Genomic DNA, 20,737 nt, shown 5'->3' with positions numbered 1-20,737 from the left:
CATTACCACATTTCTCACAGTTATCGAATAACCTAAAGAAGTCAATAGAAAATACAACAGATGTATTTTCTCATTACCACACTTCTTATTTTTAATCGATCAACTGTGGATCATCTCGTATACATATCAGAATAATAACATTACATAATATATATTATAAACAATTAAAATAAAATTTTCAGTCAAGGATTCCATGGTTCTATTCTAGAAAATAATTGGAAAAATAAAATTACATAATTTTACACCTCAAAGCATTCCTTAGGTCTTCAACCGCCATCACATCTTTTCTTCTTCATGGACTCCTTTTGGAAAAAATTATATTTATGTCCTATGTCCATTTTTGGCTCACAAGAATTCTATGAATTTTATAAAAACATAGCCCTACATGGATATGATAGTCCACATTCTATTTCCTAAGAACCACAACCTCGGCAATAAAAAATAATTATATAACAAATATATAATATCTCATCCATTCTCATATATAACTCAAAACATGCATAAGATCTAAAAAATGTCACTTTCTATGTAATCAAATCATTCAAGAAGAAGAGAAATTTATTTTAACTATCTGTTTATACTTATAGGTAGAACACAACCTGGCTCCTGATATCAATTGTTGGAAAAACGAGTTTGGAAAATGCAGTGGAAAATAAATTTAGAGAACCAAAGTTTTAAATTTTTTTTTCAAAAGCCAGATCTTGGTTGTGATATCTAAAGTAATAAACACTTAACCAAAATTGTACACTATTCGTCTAGGATGAGTGCTTCGACCGAGTAGTCTTCTCTACTATCCTCAAGCTCACGTCTGTTGAGTGTCGGCTCGCTTCAAATTAGAAAATTTTTCACAAAAATTACCAGTGGGTTAATATTGCAATTTCTCTAAAATTTTGGGTCAAGTTATAATTAGAAAAATATCTCTAGAAATTTTTTGAAATAATCTCTTCAGAGAATTTTCTCTCTTCAACTTTCTCCTGAATTCAAGTGTAAGTAAATAATGACCTAAGGCTCTCTTTATATAGGGAGAGTTTAGAGACTTCAACTATGATTAAACTTAATCACTTTAATATTAAATTAATATAATATTTATCTTGATAAGTATTATATTAATTTAATATTAAATCTTATTAAAATAATAGAATATTTATCTACATGATAAACATTAAATTTAATTTAATATTCAGATAATCACTTAAATATTAAATTAATAAAATATTATTAAGATAAGTATTAAATTAAATTTAATATTAAATTATTAAAATACTATTATTTTTGGAATATTTAATCTGAAATCAAATTCTCTGGTGGAGTCCTAGTAGGAGTGTAACCCTTCCACTGCTCAACCACTGATAACCAACCGTTGCCAGCCATCAGGACGCCACTGTTGCAGCCATTGGCACTGTCATGTCCGATGATGCAAGTGTGACACATTTACGACACCCCGAGCCGGTTCAGTCTGGGTTAATAGTGACCCGACCTATCCGGTCTAGCCACCTGCTGGACCGTCGGCCCAATTTCAAGTACCAAGCCCGATTCGACCAGTTTTTGGGTGTTGGTCTCGATTTTGGGCACTCAGACCCAATTTATGATCTTAGGTCTAACTTTCAAGTTCAATTACCCATTTGGCCAATTGTCTGACTTGAAATTTAACTTCCAAAAATATCATATTAATTTTAATTAATTTGATGAATTTAATTTTACTTAATCAAAATTAATTTTTCCTGATCAAAATTAATTTTTCCAAAAATCACTTAGATTTTCCAAATTAATTTTTCAAGAAAATTCTTTAATCAAATTCTCTAGTAGAACAACTCTGATGACAACCTAATTTAATTCTATATAGAATAAATCGACTAAATTAAATTATTCCCAACGTTGTAGAACTTTCTTCTAATTCAAATGCAGTCCGATCGGGCTTTTGTTGACCTAGCATAACGACCAATTGAACATTAATAATTATGCTTTAGTGATTGCAATTATTTCCAGAAGCATCGTTCCGATAACTCTAATCATGGAGTCAGTCTACAAGACGCACCATAATTGAAAACTCCTTATTGTATACTTTTTACGAAAGCAATTCATCCAACTGCTTTGTCCAATGACCTCGACCTGTGTGTGTTACCCTCATATGATATTCTTGATTCCTTTAAGTTAAATTTGTTCCCTCAATACAATCACATTTTATCTCATTGTCACCATTGTGTCTTCTTAATGATTAATATGAACACTGTCAAAAAATGACTGTGATAAATTACTTGATCGAGAATAAGCAACTCATGGCCATGTTCCTTATTTATCAATCCACACAATGCTAATGAGATGATATCATTAACTCTTTAAATCAGCTATGAATTCTATTGTTGCTAGTAAAGTCATGCCATGCACAAGTCATGTACCCAACATGTCGGCTATGGGATTGATCATCTTTAGAGTATAAGCATCCACTTATATCAAAACACATGAGTTGCATACACATTGTTAGTGACTAACTTAGGATTTAGGTAAATCACACTATGAACGTCACAAGTGAATTAATTCACAAACAGATTCAGAATTAATTCATCTTAAGTCTAGTCTGATATATCATTCTACCAATCATCTATGTCTCTACTTGTGGAGTCAACTGCTCCGATAGACAAGACTAGTCATCTCCCCAATTGGAATTGTAGACAACATAATAATCTTTCTCAATATTTGAATCAAATGCTCACTTTGATTCTTTTACTAGATTACGGGCTCATTTAGATTATCTACTGAACTAAGTTGTCTTTCTCACAATGTAAACGTTCTTTACAATCCCACTTATCTTCAGTTTGAACTTTAGACAATCAATGAGCTAATATTTGTTTGTCAAAATTTCACTATACATGCAAAATATAAAAGACAAATACAAAAGACATAATAGTGAAATGTATAATTAACTTTATTAATTCATTGTTCAAATAAATAAAAAATAGTTACATATTTACTACAATATGGGCACATTTCCCATATTCATAAGCTTCTTGTCTAATCTTTTGACATTCTTAGACACTTGTGTTGTTTTATGCATGCTTTGTGTATATTACTTGATTATACTTCTAAACTTGTAAATTCATTTTTCTCTTTATTCTCGCATGTTTGAAATGTTGTTAATATGTGATATAATTAAGTTGGATTGTATTTTAAATCATAGATTAAATTTTGAGTATGTTAGTAAATGTATTTTCCACCTTTTGATTGTTTTCAAGCATGTTCTTACTTGATTTTCTTGTAGATATTTGTTTAAACATGGTATTATATGATTTTACCTATGTTATCTATTTATTTTTATACATTTTTCCCTATAATTTTTCATTTTCTGATTAGTTGTTTCGGTAGTACGTAGGGATGTATTAGTAGAATTGTGTCTAAGTGGCATTTCTAGGTTTGTGTTCATGAGATATCGGTAGAAGTAGACTTCTACCGAAACTTGTCGACTTCTATCGATAGAAGTGGACAAGTATCGATAGATGCGGGCATATATATACCCCAACAGCGAATTTTTTTTTACACTGCCATCGACCTAAAACCTCACCCCCCATTTTCAGTCCCCACCTCTCCAACACCCCACATTCCATCATTTTTCCTCATTTTTTTTACAAAATCTTGTCTCCCATATGCCTCCCACTTCATTTTCAACAAGATTTTTACCAAAAGTCTCCACATTTTCCTCATTTTCCACGTTTTTAAGGTAAACCCTAAAATCTCATTTTCAATTTTTTTTATTTCAAACTCATACTAGTTTTAAAAGAAAATTATATGTTATTTTTTAAGGTTTCATTAAAAAAATCATAATTCATCACATTCATCATTTTTTAAAATTTTCATCTGCTGCTATTGGGGATATAAACTATTCAGACATCGTTTTTGTTCTACAAGTACACCTTTATTTTCATTACCTTTAGATGCTTTTGTTTCAAATGTACTGTCATTTTTGTTTTTCTTTTTTTGCCTTTGGGTTTTTTATTTTTCTATTGTTTCTATTTTTTATTCTTATGTTTCCAGATGTTTAAGCATTATGCACTTATTCCCCTAGTTTTTCGAGCATGCATTTATAATGTTTAAGATAGGGGGAGTAAACAAAAAGGGGGAGAAAAATGCAAAGTTTGCATATTATAATTTTTAACTAAATCTTAAAGACAAATTCTTTAAGTTGGAAATTTAAATGAAATGACGTCTAAAATATTTTTTTCAAAAAGAAAGCTTAGTTTGAAAATAATGTTTAAGATAGGGGGAGTAAGCAAATTTTTCAAAATGTTTTGTTATATAATAAAGGAGGAGATTGTTAGCTCTAGTTTTTCATGTATTTTGATAAAACAAAAAATATATTAAAAAATTCCCTACTTAAATCTACAAAAATTGTTTATAAGTCCTTAAAATTATTTTGAAAGTGTTGGACAAAATAAATCTTTAAAAAGCCTTGAATTAATTTATTTTTTAACGAGTTTTTAAAGTCTGAAGGACTTCTACCGATACCGAGGTGGAAAAGTATCGGTAGAACTCAAGATGAAATGACCTTGAAAAAGCTACAGAATTCTATTAGTAGAATTAGGAGTTCTACCGATACAATTATGGGTTCTACAGATACAACTCGAACTTCCATCCGTAGAACGCACTCCAGTAAGCAAGGTAGTTTTGTCCTTGGACTTCTATCGATACATTGGTCCATTCTATCGATACAACCGAAGTGCTACCGATACCTTGAGGACTTCTACCGAAAAGTAGTCAAGTCAGTAGCCAAAGTTCAGCATCTCCTGCACTTCTACCGAAACAAGTCAAGTAACTAAAATTCAGCATCCCCTACACTTCTACTGATACTCTGATGGGTTCTACTGATATCAAATGAAACCTCAGAGTTCTATCGATACAAGAGAACTTATACCAATAGAACAAGCCCAATTGTCATATTTTGGAAAGACTTCTACTGATACAACAAAGCTGTAGACTATATTTAATGATTGTTTTTATGGTTGCAATGACTCCATTTTGTTTCTAACGGCTATAAATGTCCACAAAGTTGATAGAGAACTTAAATACAAGGTCGAGGCTCCCCATTGAAGAAAAGAAAGAAAGAAACAAGTACTTAACTTCCAAGAACTCAATTTTCCAATCTTTCTCAATCTTTCACTAAATATTTCTTATACACACTTGTGGGTTAAGTTTTCTATCATTCTTTCAAGTGTTTTAACTTTGTGTAAGAGCACTTAATTTTTTATTATCTACCTTTTAGAGGTATCATCGTATTCATCATTATTCTTCTCTCATTTGTGAGGTGTTACTCAAGGTTTTGGGTAGAAAACCTTAAAGGAAAGTAGTTCTATCTTACCTTTGAAAAGATAGAGATTTGTAAGGTTAAACCTTTTCCTTAAAGGGATTGGTACGGATGTGAGAAATCCTTAGTTCATAAAAGCTAAGGTAGTGGATGTAGGCAATTGAGGCCGAACCACTATAAATACTTAAGTCGTTTTGTTTTTCCCCTTTCCTGAAAATGTTTTAATACACCAATTGATGTATTTCGATCTCAATAGATGCTATCAATTCATGCATGCATGTTAAATTCAGTAGTTTAATAATCTAATATTTATACTTGTTTCTCATCCAGCTCAAGAAGGTAGTGAAGGACAGAGTAATAAAGTCAAAGGGCCTATAGATTAGATTCCCGTTTCGTAGTTTCTAATGAGCCCCTTCTTACTCATTTTGTATTATTGTAACACCCCAAACCCGGCCTAGGAGTTATGGCCAAATCTGGTGGTGTCACATTGAGGGGTTTAGCGTAAAACTTGTTGTCGTTGAAATCTTTAAAATTAATTAATCATGTTGTTGTTAGACGGTGATTCCAAAACGAGTTGTCAATTTCCAAGCATGCGTCATTAAAAGCTAATCACTTTTAAAACGTTATAAATTTTCTAAAATCTCATTTATTGCAGAAAGTTTCCAAAAAATGTGATGTCTTTGAAAATAGTTACCTTTTGAAAACCTATCTTTTTCGATAACTAGAAGTTTATATCAAACTAAATAAATAAAAACCCCAATTTAAAGTTTATAAGTTTAAAGAGGCATTTTTACATGAAAATACCCAAATTCAATTACTTATAAATCAAAGGCTAAAAATGAAAGCTGATGCGGTTGTGTGGCCACCATCGAGTCCCTCGCAGCACCGACCCGCCTACAATTGGGGATTACCTGTATAGTTAAACAGAGAGGTGAGTTTACAAAAACTCAGTGTGTATTCCCCTAACAAGAAAACAGTCAATTAAACAGTAGATAAATGTAGTTTGGGCCTGAGCCCGTTATAGTAACAGTCCAGTTCAGTGTGGGTCTGAGCCCTTTCCTGTAACAGTAAATGATTGGGCTTGAGCCCATCACAATGCCAATAATCAGTAGGGCCTTTACCCAATTTCAGTATTAGTATCAGTGGGGCCTTGGCCCATAACAAGAATGATATCGGTCATGCAAAGGAATAAAGATGGAATATCATTAATCGATGCAGTAACAATACAAAATCATTAATCAATGCAGATATGCAGTTAGAAATCCTACCAAATCCAGCCTTTACACACCACTCTGTGTCGCCAAACACACCATGTGAGGATAAAATCGACCCACCCAACCAGACACACCAAGATTAGCACCGATTGCGGCACTAAACAGTATTGTAGCAAAGCTGCCAGTAAAATAAACAGCATATAACCATCAGTAGGTCCACACTCGTTATAGGCGACCCATGCAACCTTATCAGTACGGTACACTTCCTCCGAATATAAGAATTTATCCCCATGCAATATAACGTGACATAGTATGCAAAATGTCATGCTCAATCATAGTCATACATATCATAGAGCAAATCAGTCATACATAACATAAGGCCATAACAGTCATTTAATCTCCTAGGGGTATAACAGTCATTTTACCCTATGGGGGTATTTCGGTCATTTTACCCTATGGGGTATTTCGATCATTTTACCCTATGGGGGTATTTCGGTCATTTTACCCTATGAGGGTATTTTTTTCATTTTACCCTATGAGGGTATTTTGGTCATTTTATCTATTTTGGGGTCTCGGTGTAGATATTGACCTCTCAAAAGGTCCACAGTCGCCTCGAGCGACTCAGGTAACCTAAATGGTCATAACATTGTAAATGGGCCCAAGTGGGCCCTTATGCTCATGCGGCCCGTTCAGCCCAGATTTTGCCACGGCTATGAGATTTACATAGCCCAGTCTAGTATTTGCCACAAATTATGGATTTCATCCGTGTGGAGCCCACGAGCCCATTGAGCCCACACGACCCATTTCGGCCCAACGTGGCCCATTACGGCCTAAGCCCATGAAAACGCTCAGGGAGGCTTCTACAGTCTATCACCCATGGTTCGTGGGTTTGGCTTACCACATGAGGGATCGTACGCTCGTGTGGTCTCAAACGTCGTATTTCTGGATTTTTGGCTTTTGCCGTTCTACAGTTACAGTGGGGTGTTTACACACCTAATGTGATTTGCAGTTTCCTTTCGTTCTGAACACTCTTATTTTGAAAATCAATGATCATCGCACCCTTGGTTCCAAGGCAATGTGTCAATCAACCTCGACTACCACCTACACAAAAGTCACTATCTTTATATTAGACTCATACTTGACAAACCATCTCAATTGCACCCCACTTACCACTCAATACCATTTCTCAAAAAGTAACAGATGACTCCTTATCATACCATAACCACTTACCAACAACGATAAAATAGATTACAGATCAGAGATGTAGTGTACAAAGAACCGAGAATCGGGATTAATCTATTAGTATTCGGCCAATGGAGAGAACTTGAGGGAGAGGAAGAGAAAAATCATGCGCTCTCAATTGATCAACGAACCTTTGCTAAAGCCGAGAGCTATTCGGCAGAGCTTAAAAAAAGGAAGAAAAGAGAATCGACTAGGAGAGAAAACTGAAAAGAAAAATGGTGATGGAGGAGAGAAGCTGTATTGGGCCAAGGTTGAAAGAAATGGAATGAAACCCGAATTCTAACTCTTACCACATCGGCAACAACCCCAAATCCCTTCCTATCCCTTAATTTTCTACTATTATCTCTCCACAACAACAACCTCCCCAAATCCCAATTATTCTCTCGTCAAATCTCTCCAAGTATCCCTCCTCAATTCTCTCTATGACCAGTTCAAACTCCATTTACTAGTATTTCAACCCAACTCTACCACCCACATGAATTAGGCAGCAAAATAATTACTTTATTTTTAATGCGCCACCACTCGAACCTTAGACCCCATGTACACTCCACACGCCCCTTACTACTAGACCAACAACTCCTTTGTATCATATTTTAACCACAATAATTTAATAACCTACTATCTAGATCCAAGGATTTTATTCACTTAAAATAAAAATTTTGCATAAGCCAAGGCTTGAACCCCTGACTTCTTAAACACTTCCAAACACTCTTAAATCACTTAACCACTGAAGCAGACATTCACTTTTGTCACTTCCTTGCACAACTAAATATTTATGTGCAGTCCCTTAACTGTTCCATTGTTCAAAACCTATTTCTTCTAGGCCCAAAGTTCGGGGTGTTACAATTATAAACCCCCAAGTAATATAAATTGTGTAAGGTAAGTATTCATGCTCCTAATAAGTTAAGGTCTCGTGTCTAGTTATACGTGTGTATCAACCAATGTTGTTCTACGTGGGTATGGTCAATTCTGATGTAAATACCCTCATTATTGCACGAGCCCAATGTCGATTATATGTGATACGTAATATGTAACATATGAGAAAGAGATATGTTTGTGATGCCTTCGGTAGGGCAGCTATATTGCAAACCGGACTGACAAATCACGAAAATAGGTGTTCAGCTTAATAGAAATGCTATAAGGAGTTAGAGTGGTATATGTATGTAAATATGGCTGACTAATATGATTACGAAGTTCTGGGTCCGTGGCTGGCATAAGGATGGATCATTTGCAAACGTACATGATTGTGGAAACTCATGGTTAAGTTGGCGGGTAGTGACCATCCTTGTGTTGTGTCTATGTTGGCAGAATGAATTCGTCTAAGTATTGTGTACGCCATTTGGCATATCGTGTATTTTACGTACAAAAACTATTGAGGACAATTCACTAAATAATATTAAATAAATATATAAGAGTTATTTATTTATTTAACAATTCAAAAAATTACAAGTAGATAAAAGATAAAATCACTCTTCTAATTACACAAATTCTAACACTATATACAATTGTTAAGAAGGAGAGACCCAACCATAGGTTAGCTTAAGGTTGTGTTTAGTAATGCTTAAAAAAGTAGTTTTGGCTTGAAAAGCACTTTTGAAAGAAAAGTTGTGCTAAACAAGCAACTTTTGGTTGAAAGGAGTGACTTTTCAAAAGCACTTTTGGAAGCAGTATTACTTTTTCATCCCTCCATTTTTCTTCTCTCATTTTTTATTCATTTTAAATTGCAAATGTTAATGTAAAATTTTTAATATATTTGGTATGCAAATATTACTCCTTTTGAAACTTTAATCCAAATACATGTAATATTTTAATTTGTTAGGTTTATGTTTTCTATATTATGTTAATATCTAATATGGGTTATATATTCAAATTACATTTTAAAATAAAACCATTAATTAAAAATAAAAATTTTCTTAAAATAATTCAAATGTGTTAATATCTAATTAAAAATATTTAATGGTTATTTTTAATATTAAAATGTAATTTATATATTCTAATTAAATTTTATAAATAATTAATATTAATTAATTTAAAATATTTAAAATTTATAAATCATATATTAAAATATTAACAAGTTATAATAAATTATTTTTATATTCTTGCTAAAATATCATAATATTAACTAATTTGAATATTATTTGAATGCATATTTGTTATTTTATAATAGCATGTCTAAAATAGATATTTTATTTCTCAAAAGTACTTTTTGACAACAATAATATTAAATACTTAAATCTTAAACCAAACTTTTCAAAATAATTCTCAAAACACTTTTCAAAAGCATTTCTCCATAGCACTTTTTAAAAGTATTGCTAAAGTAGCCCTAGATTCAAGAGCTAGGTCCTTCTTACTTATAACTCAAATTTGACCATTGTTTACCTAAAAATCAGAACTAAAGTAAGAGTTAACTAAGGTTGAATCCTTTACTTTTCTTTTATTAATATTAATATAATTATTATCATTTAAATGCATATAATTCGTCTATGGTGGTCAACTTATAAATAATTATTATTATCATATTTTTGAAATATACTTAGTAAGATTGGTTTAATTTCATTTATAAAATCTAAATGATATCTCGTAAAATAAAATATATAAAGCCTGAAAGTAAATTATTTGTGTTTTCCTTTGAATTATTGAAAAGTTTCTCAAAAATCTTGAATTTGCTTTTACCATGATTGGTACTGTCTAATTTAGTCACTTTTATTGATTTTTTGACTGGTAGTTTATAATGTAAAGAACTGTCAAGGATACTTAATTACCATATAAGATTAGGAAGATAACTTTAAAAAAGTAAAAGAAAAAAAACAGTTTAATTGGGATTTGGGATTGTCTTCCCAACAAAATCTAGGTTGGACCAACTCAATGATAAATTTTGAGCATGTTCATGAGTTATAGGTTCAAACATTTTAAGCGACAAAAATATAAGCTGTGACGATTAGTGTTTTAATTTGTTAATATATACAATATATTCTTTATATTAATATTGGATAAAAACAAATATATATTACTAGTTTTCTTATTCATGTGATGTAAGAGTTGAATGTATGTATTTATTAAAATACAATATATGTATTAGTTAAAATTTGTAACATAATTTTTAACCTTTAATTAATTGAAAACACTTTTACCATAATTTTATATTTAAAAGAGCAACAAATGTTGTTAATGTATCAAATCTTCATTATTTAACATCAACTTTTTTTTAAGTTTATATTATGAATAATTGTAATTAAGGTCATAAAAACCTTAATTAGTATTAACTCAAAATGATTAAAAACAGTTATCAGAATAAACTTAAGTGCCAAAAATTAGAATCTTATGAATATATAATTATCTTTAATCTTTGCTTTGAAAAGTTACATTTTAATATATCATATCTTCAATATTATTAATAATTTTATAAATTTTGACTTTTAAAATAATTTTTAATTCTTTAAATTAAAAATTAATTAGTTGTTGACCTGACATCCATGTGTATGATACTTCAGCAAAATTAACAGACATTAATTTTTCTATTTATCTTTGGGTGATTTGACAAGCTGTGCAAGTTTAAGGGCTAAAAAATATGAAAAATTAAATGAAAGACTAAATTATTTTTTTATAAGCTGGAGGGCCAAATAAATCATTATACCTTTTGGTAAAACAACCAATAAGGAAACGTGGATGTTTTAAGACGTTGAACCAAAGATATTATGAAATGGTTTGTTACGATTCAGGAACTGCAGTCCAAGTGACCGATAGGATCTGGACCTCCGGCCCGAAAGAAGAATGTTCGCCTACAGGCATAGTTAGCTGAGGACCTCACGGGAATGCTGGTTGTTCGCAAAGATAGCTCGCGCGAGAAGCCCGCAAGGAGAGCTTATGGAAGCCTCACAAGAATGAGGTCGCGAGAGGAGAGCTCTCGTAAGTCTCGCAGGGACGAGTTCACGAGCTATGTCTGCAGAAGGGATCGCAAGCCCTGCAAGGGATCCCAACTCATGATTGGCAGGTACGAGGTCCGCTAGGGGAGTTAGTCCCAGGATCAGAAAAGACCGCGTGCTCTACAAACATGCGTCCAATAAGCCAAGGGGTGCCTAGAGAATTTTAGCACCAAGGACAAGGAATGTCAGTACCATCGGCCTTAAGGCCAAAACAAAACAGTGGGCCCTATTGTGAGCTGTAATAGTAGCAGTAGGAACATGTATAAATACCCCTTGTGTTTCCCATAATACAATACGAGAAAATATTACTCAACATGGTTAAATAAGAAAATAATAAAGTAGTTTATTTCATGAATAATAATATTTTAGGATGGTAGCAACTAAAAGAATCATTGTTCTAATAACATATTTAGATTTAGGTTTTTCAAAATCATCAGATGACATCACAAGTTTTCTTGGTGTAGCATGTCGACCCATCCTATTAGACACATCCTTTCCTCCATTTGTAGCAACTGGTCCTACCTTCTCTCCATATGCATTATTAGGTCTCTCTATTGGCATAGTCAGTTTAAGGTAAGAGTGAGTATTTGATTGAGTCAAGATGAATGGAGTCAAAAATTTTAAGTTAGTCAAGTTGACGAATCCTATTTTAGCAACGAAACACAAATTGAAATTTTTTTGAATCGAATCGAGTAAAAAAATTGAGTCAAATCGAGTCGAGTTAATGAATCCTATTATTTATATTCAATGTTGCATTGACATGGACTGATTATTTAACTAGTAACGAAGTACAAGATTATTTAACTACATAAACAATATAATGGTTTTACCTTTTATCTTAATGGGTAAACATTTATCAAAACAAAGTAGTTTTGCCTTTTTAACTTAATGGTTTTGACTTTTAACTTTCGAATAGATAAACATTTATCAAAACGATGTAGTTTTGCCCCTTTTTATTCTAATTGTCGGATAACTCAAATTGTGTAATTCATATTTAAGCTAGTTAAATTGAAAATTTTGATTTTTTATTCAAGTTGATCCGAATAACTCAAATAACTCGAACTATTTTATTCAAATTTTAAATTATTTATCAAAATTTTCGAATTGAACCAGATTTTACTCACCCCTAATTTAAGGAACATATCACAGATTTTAGTAAGTGGATTTTCTTGGAGAATAACACTTCTGACATAATCCTCACCCATGTTTCAACTGATCCTTCTCATGAACTCCTTAAGTTCACCCTTAAAAGCAAGAAAGTTTTGCTTGCTGCTATTCTAGAGCATCTCAATGGTAGCAGGAGAAGTTGGAATGCTTGACTTAAAGGGGGTTATTGTTTTCGCTATTAGGTGTTCTATCCATGTAGGTTTAAGGTATTTGTGGGAAATATGAAAAGAATGCATTCTTTTTTCTCAATTTATAGATGTAATATCAATTGAAAGTGATATGAAAATACAAATATTACAATAAATAGGGTAGTCTGTAAAGTGTTTTATTCCATTGGCAATAAATTATTTTATTGGATTAATGTAGAAGCTATATGAAAAGGTAGAGGTTAAAATATGGCATAGGTCTTTGTACTCTTCAAAAATTTAAAATTTAGTCTTTATACTTTTATTTAGAGGAATTCGGCTCCTCTACTTTTCAATTTTAAATATTCAAGTCCAATGGTTAATACTGTTAATTCTTTTTTGTTAAAAAAGGCAAAATAGAGGAACTAAATTTCAAATTTACAAAGTGTAACACCCTAAACCTAGCCTAGATGTTATGACCGGATCAAAACTCAGTATACATTTCAAAAGAAAAAATTTGGGCAACTCTCACAAATATTTAGGAAAACTTATGTTTGAAAACACCTAATTTAAATCCAGAACTTGAATCATAATCGTACGATTTGAAAGTACTAATTTTGGAAAATTGTTTCCATTTTAAATGAAAACGTACGTTAAAAACTACTTATTCATTTACAGAAAAACACTTGGGTGAATACTTAAGTTTGCAATGGAAATTTTCAAAGTTTTAGTCGTAAACCGAATTTCAATTTGTTAACTTGTGTGATTTTGTAGTTTTACGCTAAAAATATCCAAAAATTGACGAACTAAACAAAAACCAAAAAATAAAGTCTAAAAACAAATTACAATTCCAAAAGTCAAAAAAGATTAGTAACGTAAACTATCATATTTATTTAACTAAGAAAATAACTCGAGCTCCCACTCACCGTCCGATCCTAAACTTGCTAGTTACCTGAAAGTATAACAAACAAAGAGTGAGCTTTACGAGCTTAGTGTGTAACACATCCTACACAACAAATCAAATATACATAAATAAACAGATATGTTTTCAAATACAGGTTCAAACATATTTTCATATACAAAATCAAATGTATTTTTAGATTTAAATATGGATGCATATTCAGATTCAAATACAAATGCAGTCACAAATCCTACCCTCATTTGCTACACACCAACTCCATCCAACCAATCACACCAAATAGGATTAGAAGAATCCATCCATCTAATCACACTAGGTCGTGGTGGTATGTCAATCATAAAGGTGCAGCTGAGCTGCCAGATAGATATTGCGGTTTAACTCCCAAAATTGAAGTAATACTGCCAGAATACACTTCATCCATCACATATCAAATCCCACCCAATGCACATGCATTAACATGATAACATATATTTGTAACGAATTAGAAATATGACATGCTTCTGTAAATGTCCTTAACACAGATTATATCATGTAGCCTACACAGAGTTTATTAATTTGAGTCATGCTTATAATACGTAATCATGCTTTTGGAATTATCAAAACACGGGATGTAAACGTATTCTTCACATACCTTATCCATATCACATACAGACACATATCAACATATGTCACATTTTGAGTCTTATTTAAGCCAAACGGACCTCATGGAAGGTCTAATTATGAATTTCAATGTTAAATAGGCCTAGGGGAAAACTTTTAGAAAATGGCCCACACGGTCATGTGGCCCACATGGCCCAACTGGCTAGCTCATGTGGTCCACACGGCCTGACGCACAACCTCACAAACACCCATGTGGCTACACTGCTCAATTGACCCAAACAATTTGATTCATACGGTCTGACACATAGCCTGTCACACGGCCATGTGGCGTTGACAATCGACTTTTCGGCTTTGTGCCACTTGCTATTTTTCAAGTTTTTCATTACACACCTGATCATTTTTCAATGCCAACAGATCAACGAGGATTTCAGAACCTAAAATGACATTTAGAATGACCAATTTATCAACGATACACTAAATCTAAACAAAAAATTTGGCGACAACCATTAACATTTGGCCTCAACAAACCAAATCATTCCCTAAAAGAAAGCATCAATCTAAATTACTAATACATCAGTACCAATCTGCTATTCAAACTTAATCTCAATCGGTAAAACATTTTGTTTAACAAAAGTTCTCTCACAATTGTTTCTAATCACGAACAAATTGAGGTCCCTAAATTCCACTTTAAAACATATAAACAACTCTCAATTGTTTAGACATTTTTAACTTTGTAATCAAATAAGTATAATTGGAAATAACCATTAGAATTTTGCCTAAATTAAACTTCTAATTTTGGAAAACAATAATGCAAAATATATATTCAAAAATCTTCTTAATTGTATATATTGTAAATAAGAAACAATGACCGACTAGACCTCTTCCAAATTTCCTTGCTTGATTGAAATTACTCGAATATATTATGAAATTATGCTACACAATATCATTAAAAGGTGACATAAAATAGTCTAAAGATATAATGAAAATAAACAAATCGACTCCTCAACTGCTAAATGACTTGTTGCATCAATCTGTAAATATTTTAAATTTGTTCTCTTTTTTTTGTTCAATGTTTGCCTAATAAATCATGCCAGTAAAAAGAAATGCATAGCATACAATTTTACTTTGAGTAAAATAATATATGACTTAATACATCAATCAATTTATTGATATAATTTGTCAAAAAAGATTAAAAAAAGAAAGTGAAAATCTCCTAATTTTATAGAATCTCGTTTTTTCAAAGTTGGTATTAATTACGCACATTTTTCAATCAACAAAATATGATTCATAAAACAAAACCCTTACCACCCACTAACGAAACTGTTTAAAAGCACAAAATGACACCGATCCTCCCCAGAACAGATTGAAAATAGAAAGTAGCCAGAAGGATAGAAGAATAGTTGATAATTTTGGGAAAAAATAATTGAACGAAAAGAGAGAGAGAGAGAGAGAGAGAGGGAAGGAGACATAAAAGGGAGTGGGGGAAGTGAACGTCCATTTTGGAAAAAAATTGGGAAACTAATATTTTTTTATTTATTTAAAAAATAAATAAAAAAATAAAGATAAAATCCTATTTAACCAATCCCTATTAGATTTCTAGGATTAATTTAAATTCTGACCACAGGAATGACACGAAGTAAGGGAATAAAAATATTTCCCAATTTACACACACAAGGATTCAAACACAGGACCTTTGGATAAGTTGAAGCCTTACCATTAAACCAACAAGCTCATCCTTAACAATAAATGCTCACAAATAGCTTTCAACCCAGACATACATATTTAAGGGTTTAGACAAAATTTAACAAAACTGGAAAGAACTGGATTCGAACTCAGGACCTCTCACACACAAGCACAACACTTAACCACTAAACCAGATCACTTCTCTTTACAAAATTTTTCACAATCTCAACTTAAAAGCCGAACATAACCACTCTTGGTGTCATTAACCCGATGTTTGGTAACCCAATTTTTCGGATGGGACACAAAGAGTACGGGGACTTTTTGCATATTTTATTTTAGAAACTAGTTCCCCAAATGTAGTTTACTCGTTATTTGTATATGTAACTTTTTTAGCACATTGGTTTAAACAAAATTTCATTATTTACATGAATATCGTTTGTATTTGTCGTCAACGATATTTGTCCGCAAAGCAAAATGTAATCACATATTGACTTGCTAATTACCTAATGTTTAACTAATAGTAAGTTGCATTACATGGTCGTATCATAATGTGAGAAGACAACTAGTATTAGTAGGTAATACCAAAGGTTCATAACCTGATGAATCAAAATTGAGCAAATCGGTTAAAGGACTATTATGCAATCTATCAAGTCCAAATTGGGAGATACCTTGTCTTAGGTATCAGAGTGGTTTATTCACATAATATAGGGACATAGATGCTATTGTTTGGACTAACAATACATTGGACATGAACTAAGTTCAATTAATCATAAATTCATCAACGGATTAATTCACTTGTGATGTTCATAGTGGGGATTACCCCAATCCTAAGTAAGTGACTAACTATGTGTGCATAAATCATATACTTTGATGTATTAAAAGCCTGAGTTCAAATAACTAAAAATTTGAAATTTGGCATGTTGGATATATGACTTCTATATTAAATAAATTCATTTATAATACTAAAATTTATAGCCTAATAAAGGGTAAATAGTCTCCTCTCATTGGCATTACATGATAGAAGGAAAAATAACATGGCCACGGGTCATTTGTCTAGGATAAATGATTTAATTATTATTTGTTAGTAATTGATTTTTTCATGAAGGAATATGTAATAGTTACCATGAGATAAAATAGAATCATATTGGGTGAACGGATTTAACCCAAAGAGATTAAGGATATCTTATGAGGATAACACACTTATGACAATGTCTTTAGACGATCACTTGTTAAAGAGTTGCTTTCTTAATGATATATAATAAGGGAGAGTTCAATCATGGTACTATAGTGGAATGAATCTGTGATTAAATAATGTTGAAATTAATAGGCGAAGAGTCAAAACCTAATTACAAATTATTTGAGCCCTAACTATATATATGTCCAATTGGTCTGTCTGTTACTCGGGTATAACCCAAAATGAACTGCATGTAGAACCATACAATGGAATGAATCAAAATGAAAACTAAGAAAAAGATCACATGTATCATTATCCACAATGCATGTATTTTCTTGCAAAGTACAAAAGATGATTTAGAAATTAAGTTAATTTCTTTGAATTATTATTTAATTGATTGCAATTAAATAGTTGAAGTTCAAAGTAAGATTTAAATTAATAAGTCATCAAAGTTTTCTTGAATGGGATAATTCAATATATTTCCTCATAGACTTTAATGCGGTAAAGTTGTCATGACTTTAACGAAACTAGAACTGGATTGAGAAAATAACTTAATTGGATAAATAAATTAATATTTTGGAAATAGAAAAATAGCTATTATGTTAGATAAATTATAAGTGTTGAATAAAAGCTCAGATAACACATATAATTGTACTCAATACACGAGACAAACTTGGCAACCCATCCATATGATGAGGGGCGACAAACCCTAGTATCCCTTAGAGTTGTTGCCGCCTCTAGAATACTGTCTTTTTCTATTAAAATATATTATTTAATTACCCTTTGTTTGGTAAAACTCTTGTATTCTTTTCCTATAAATAGGAACTATGGGCTACCTAATTACATATGTGATTCCCTCTTTCTTTGGTGTGCACTAGACTAGGCTTACCCACGAACCATCAAAAATGGGATAAATGATTCCGACCTCTAAGCATCGAGACTTGATTTTTCCAAGGTCAAATACCTAAGATTGGGTCAACCTCTTCTATCCTTTGATAGACTCCTTTAATTTAGATTCATGTTGATCTTCAACAGATGCTTTTGGTGTCTTGAAATCTCGTGACGACAATTCTAATGAATCGAGCCAAGCTTTCAAAGTGACTTCCTTTGAATTGGCTTCTAACGAAATCAAACATTTATCGTCTTCATCATCATTCGTCAGATCACATAGTAACATACATTCCATTTCAGTAGGGACCAGTGATTCCATCTTGGAAACAATAGAGTATTTTTTAATCTCGTCAAGTGATTTAATAACATTGAAGACATTAAAAGTTACTATGTCATCGTGAACCCTTAAGCTAAGTTCACCCTTTTTCACATCGATCAACGTTCTACCAGTTGCCAAGAATGGTCTCCTCGAAATCCAACACAATCAAGTCAACAAGAAAGATAAATTTATCGACATGTTCCAATATGTTTTTAATTATTTCTTTAGGATGTGACAATGATTTATCTGCCAATTGGAGTGTGACCATCGTTGGTCTAACCTCACCAATCCTCAGTTGTCAAAACACAAAAATTAGCATCAAGTTCATACTTGATCCCAAATCACATAAAGCCATTCCATAGTAAGAACCTCCTATGTTGCATGGTATGGTAAAGCTACCTGAATCCTTCATCCTTGTGGGTAGCTTATTTTTCCAGAATACACTACACTCTTTCGTCAATGCTACCGCCTCAAATTCTCCAAGTCTTCTCTTTTTAAAGTATTTCTTTCATAAATTTGACTTAATTTTCCATCTACTCAAGAGCTTCCATAAACTTGATATTGATATAAAGCTACTTGGCTATGTCTAAAAACCTTTTTAATTGGACCTCTTGCTTTTGTTGTTGGAGTCTTTGAGGGTAAGGTGGTGATCGAATCTTAACTTTTGTTGGAAAATCCTTCTATGACACTTTTTCTACATTTGACATAGGTGTTAGTTTATCAGAATTGACTGGTTTAGGATTTACCTCATCAGATTTTCTAAAATTGGCTTCTACACAACAAGAGTTCCAACACTCATTGAATATTTTTTCCTAGGGCTTTAGTGGGCTCATCTTCAATCTCAACAACCTTAGGCTCCAATGTATTTCCACTTTATAAAGTGACCGCTTTACAATGCTCCTTGCTTAGATTTCTTGGGTTTTCGGTGTCCCTAAGCAAAGCACCTTGTGATCTACTTTAAAGTTTAATGGTAGCTAACCCATTTGATTCTCCAAATTTCTCATAGTGGCGTCATTCTTTTCCATATATGCCTTAAACATGTTCTCCAAACTATTTGAAGAATTAGCTTGTTATGGTTTCTAAACTTGCTGATTGAAACATGGTGGTTGATTCGGTCTGGATTGCATGTAAGCATTGCTAAGATTGGCTCATTGATTACTCCATGAGAAATTTGGGTGGTTTCTCCATAAAGGATTGTAAAAGTTCTACTATGGCCCTGGCCCTCTTCTGCTATGATTCTAGTTTCCCATGTAATATATAGACTTTGGGTTTGAAGGGCAATGTTCAAATGAGTGTCCATCTCCACAATATACACAGGAAATATTCTCAAATTGGATTGGTGGTTGTCTTGTATTAACACTGTTAGTAGTAAAATTCTTAAGCATTAAGGACATAGAAGATACCTGAGCTGTAAAGGAAGTAAGGGGCATCAACTTCATGTAATCCTACCACTCGTCTTCCGGTAGTTGCTTGAGATGTTGGCCATTGATAGTTGTTACTAGCCATTCTCTCAATAATCTCATAAGCTTCGTTATAAGACTTAGAAAGAAGTGTTCCTTCACAGAGGCGTTTACCACCATTCTTCTGTGTGCATTGAGACCATTGTAGAATGTCTCTAACTGGATGCAATATGAAATCCCATGAAAAGGGTTTTTTTAAATAATTCTTTGAATCTCTCCCCTGCCTCATATAAGGACTCATCATCTAGTTGTTGAAAATGCAGTGATCTCATTTCGTAACTTAGCATTCTTACTTGATGGAAAATATTTCATCAGAAAAAATTCTACTAATTCTTGCCATATACTCACTGAACCGGGTGGCAATGAATTCAGTCATGCTCATGCTATGTCCCTCGACGAATATGGGAATAGCTTCAACTTTAGTGCATCTTCAGTTACTCCAGCTAGTTTGAATGAATCACTCACCTAAATAAATAAACGAATGTGAAGGTGTGGATCCTCAATAGGCCTACCACTAAACTGCCCTATAGTTTGAAGCATTTGAAACATCATAGGCTTCAACTCGAATTGTTTAGCCTCGATCTCAGGCCTCACAATACCAGAATTAAGGTCATGGAAAAGTGGTATTGCATATTTTCAGATTGCTCGGACCCTATCATCAGCAAAAAGGACCAGATTAAAAGTATGTGCAGCTCCATTTTCTTGATCTTGATTTTGATTATCAGTG

At 32.4% G+C, this 20,737-nt stretch overlaps 1 non-coding gene across 1 annotated transcript; it reads left to right on the top strand.

The window, feature by feature from the left end:
- Positions 1–20,184: 20,184 nt before the first annotated feature.
- Positions 20,185–20,291, top strand: LOC128032787 (small nucleolar RNA R71). Its single transcript, XR_008189108.1, has one exon. It is a non-coding gene; the product is annotated as a small nucleolar RNA R71 (small nucleolar RNA).
- The last annotated feature ends 446 nt before the right edge of the window (positions 20,292–20,737 follow it).

The sequence above is a fragment of the Gossypium raimondii genome, chromosome 1 (assembly GCF_025698545.1).
Source record: "Gossypium raimondii isolate GPD5lz chromosome 1, ASM2569854v1, whole genome shotgun sequence".
NCBI lineage: Eukaryota > Viridiplantae > Streptophyta > Magnoliopsida > Malvales > Malvaceae > Gossypium > Gossypium raimondii.
The sequence above is the reverse complement of the archived record's forward strand: the minus strand, read 5'-3'. Positions and strand labels throughout refer to the sequence as shown.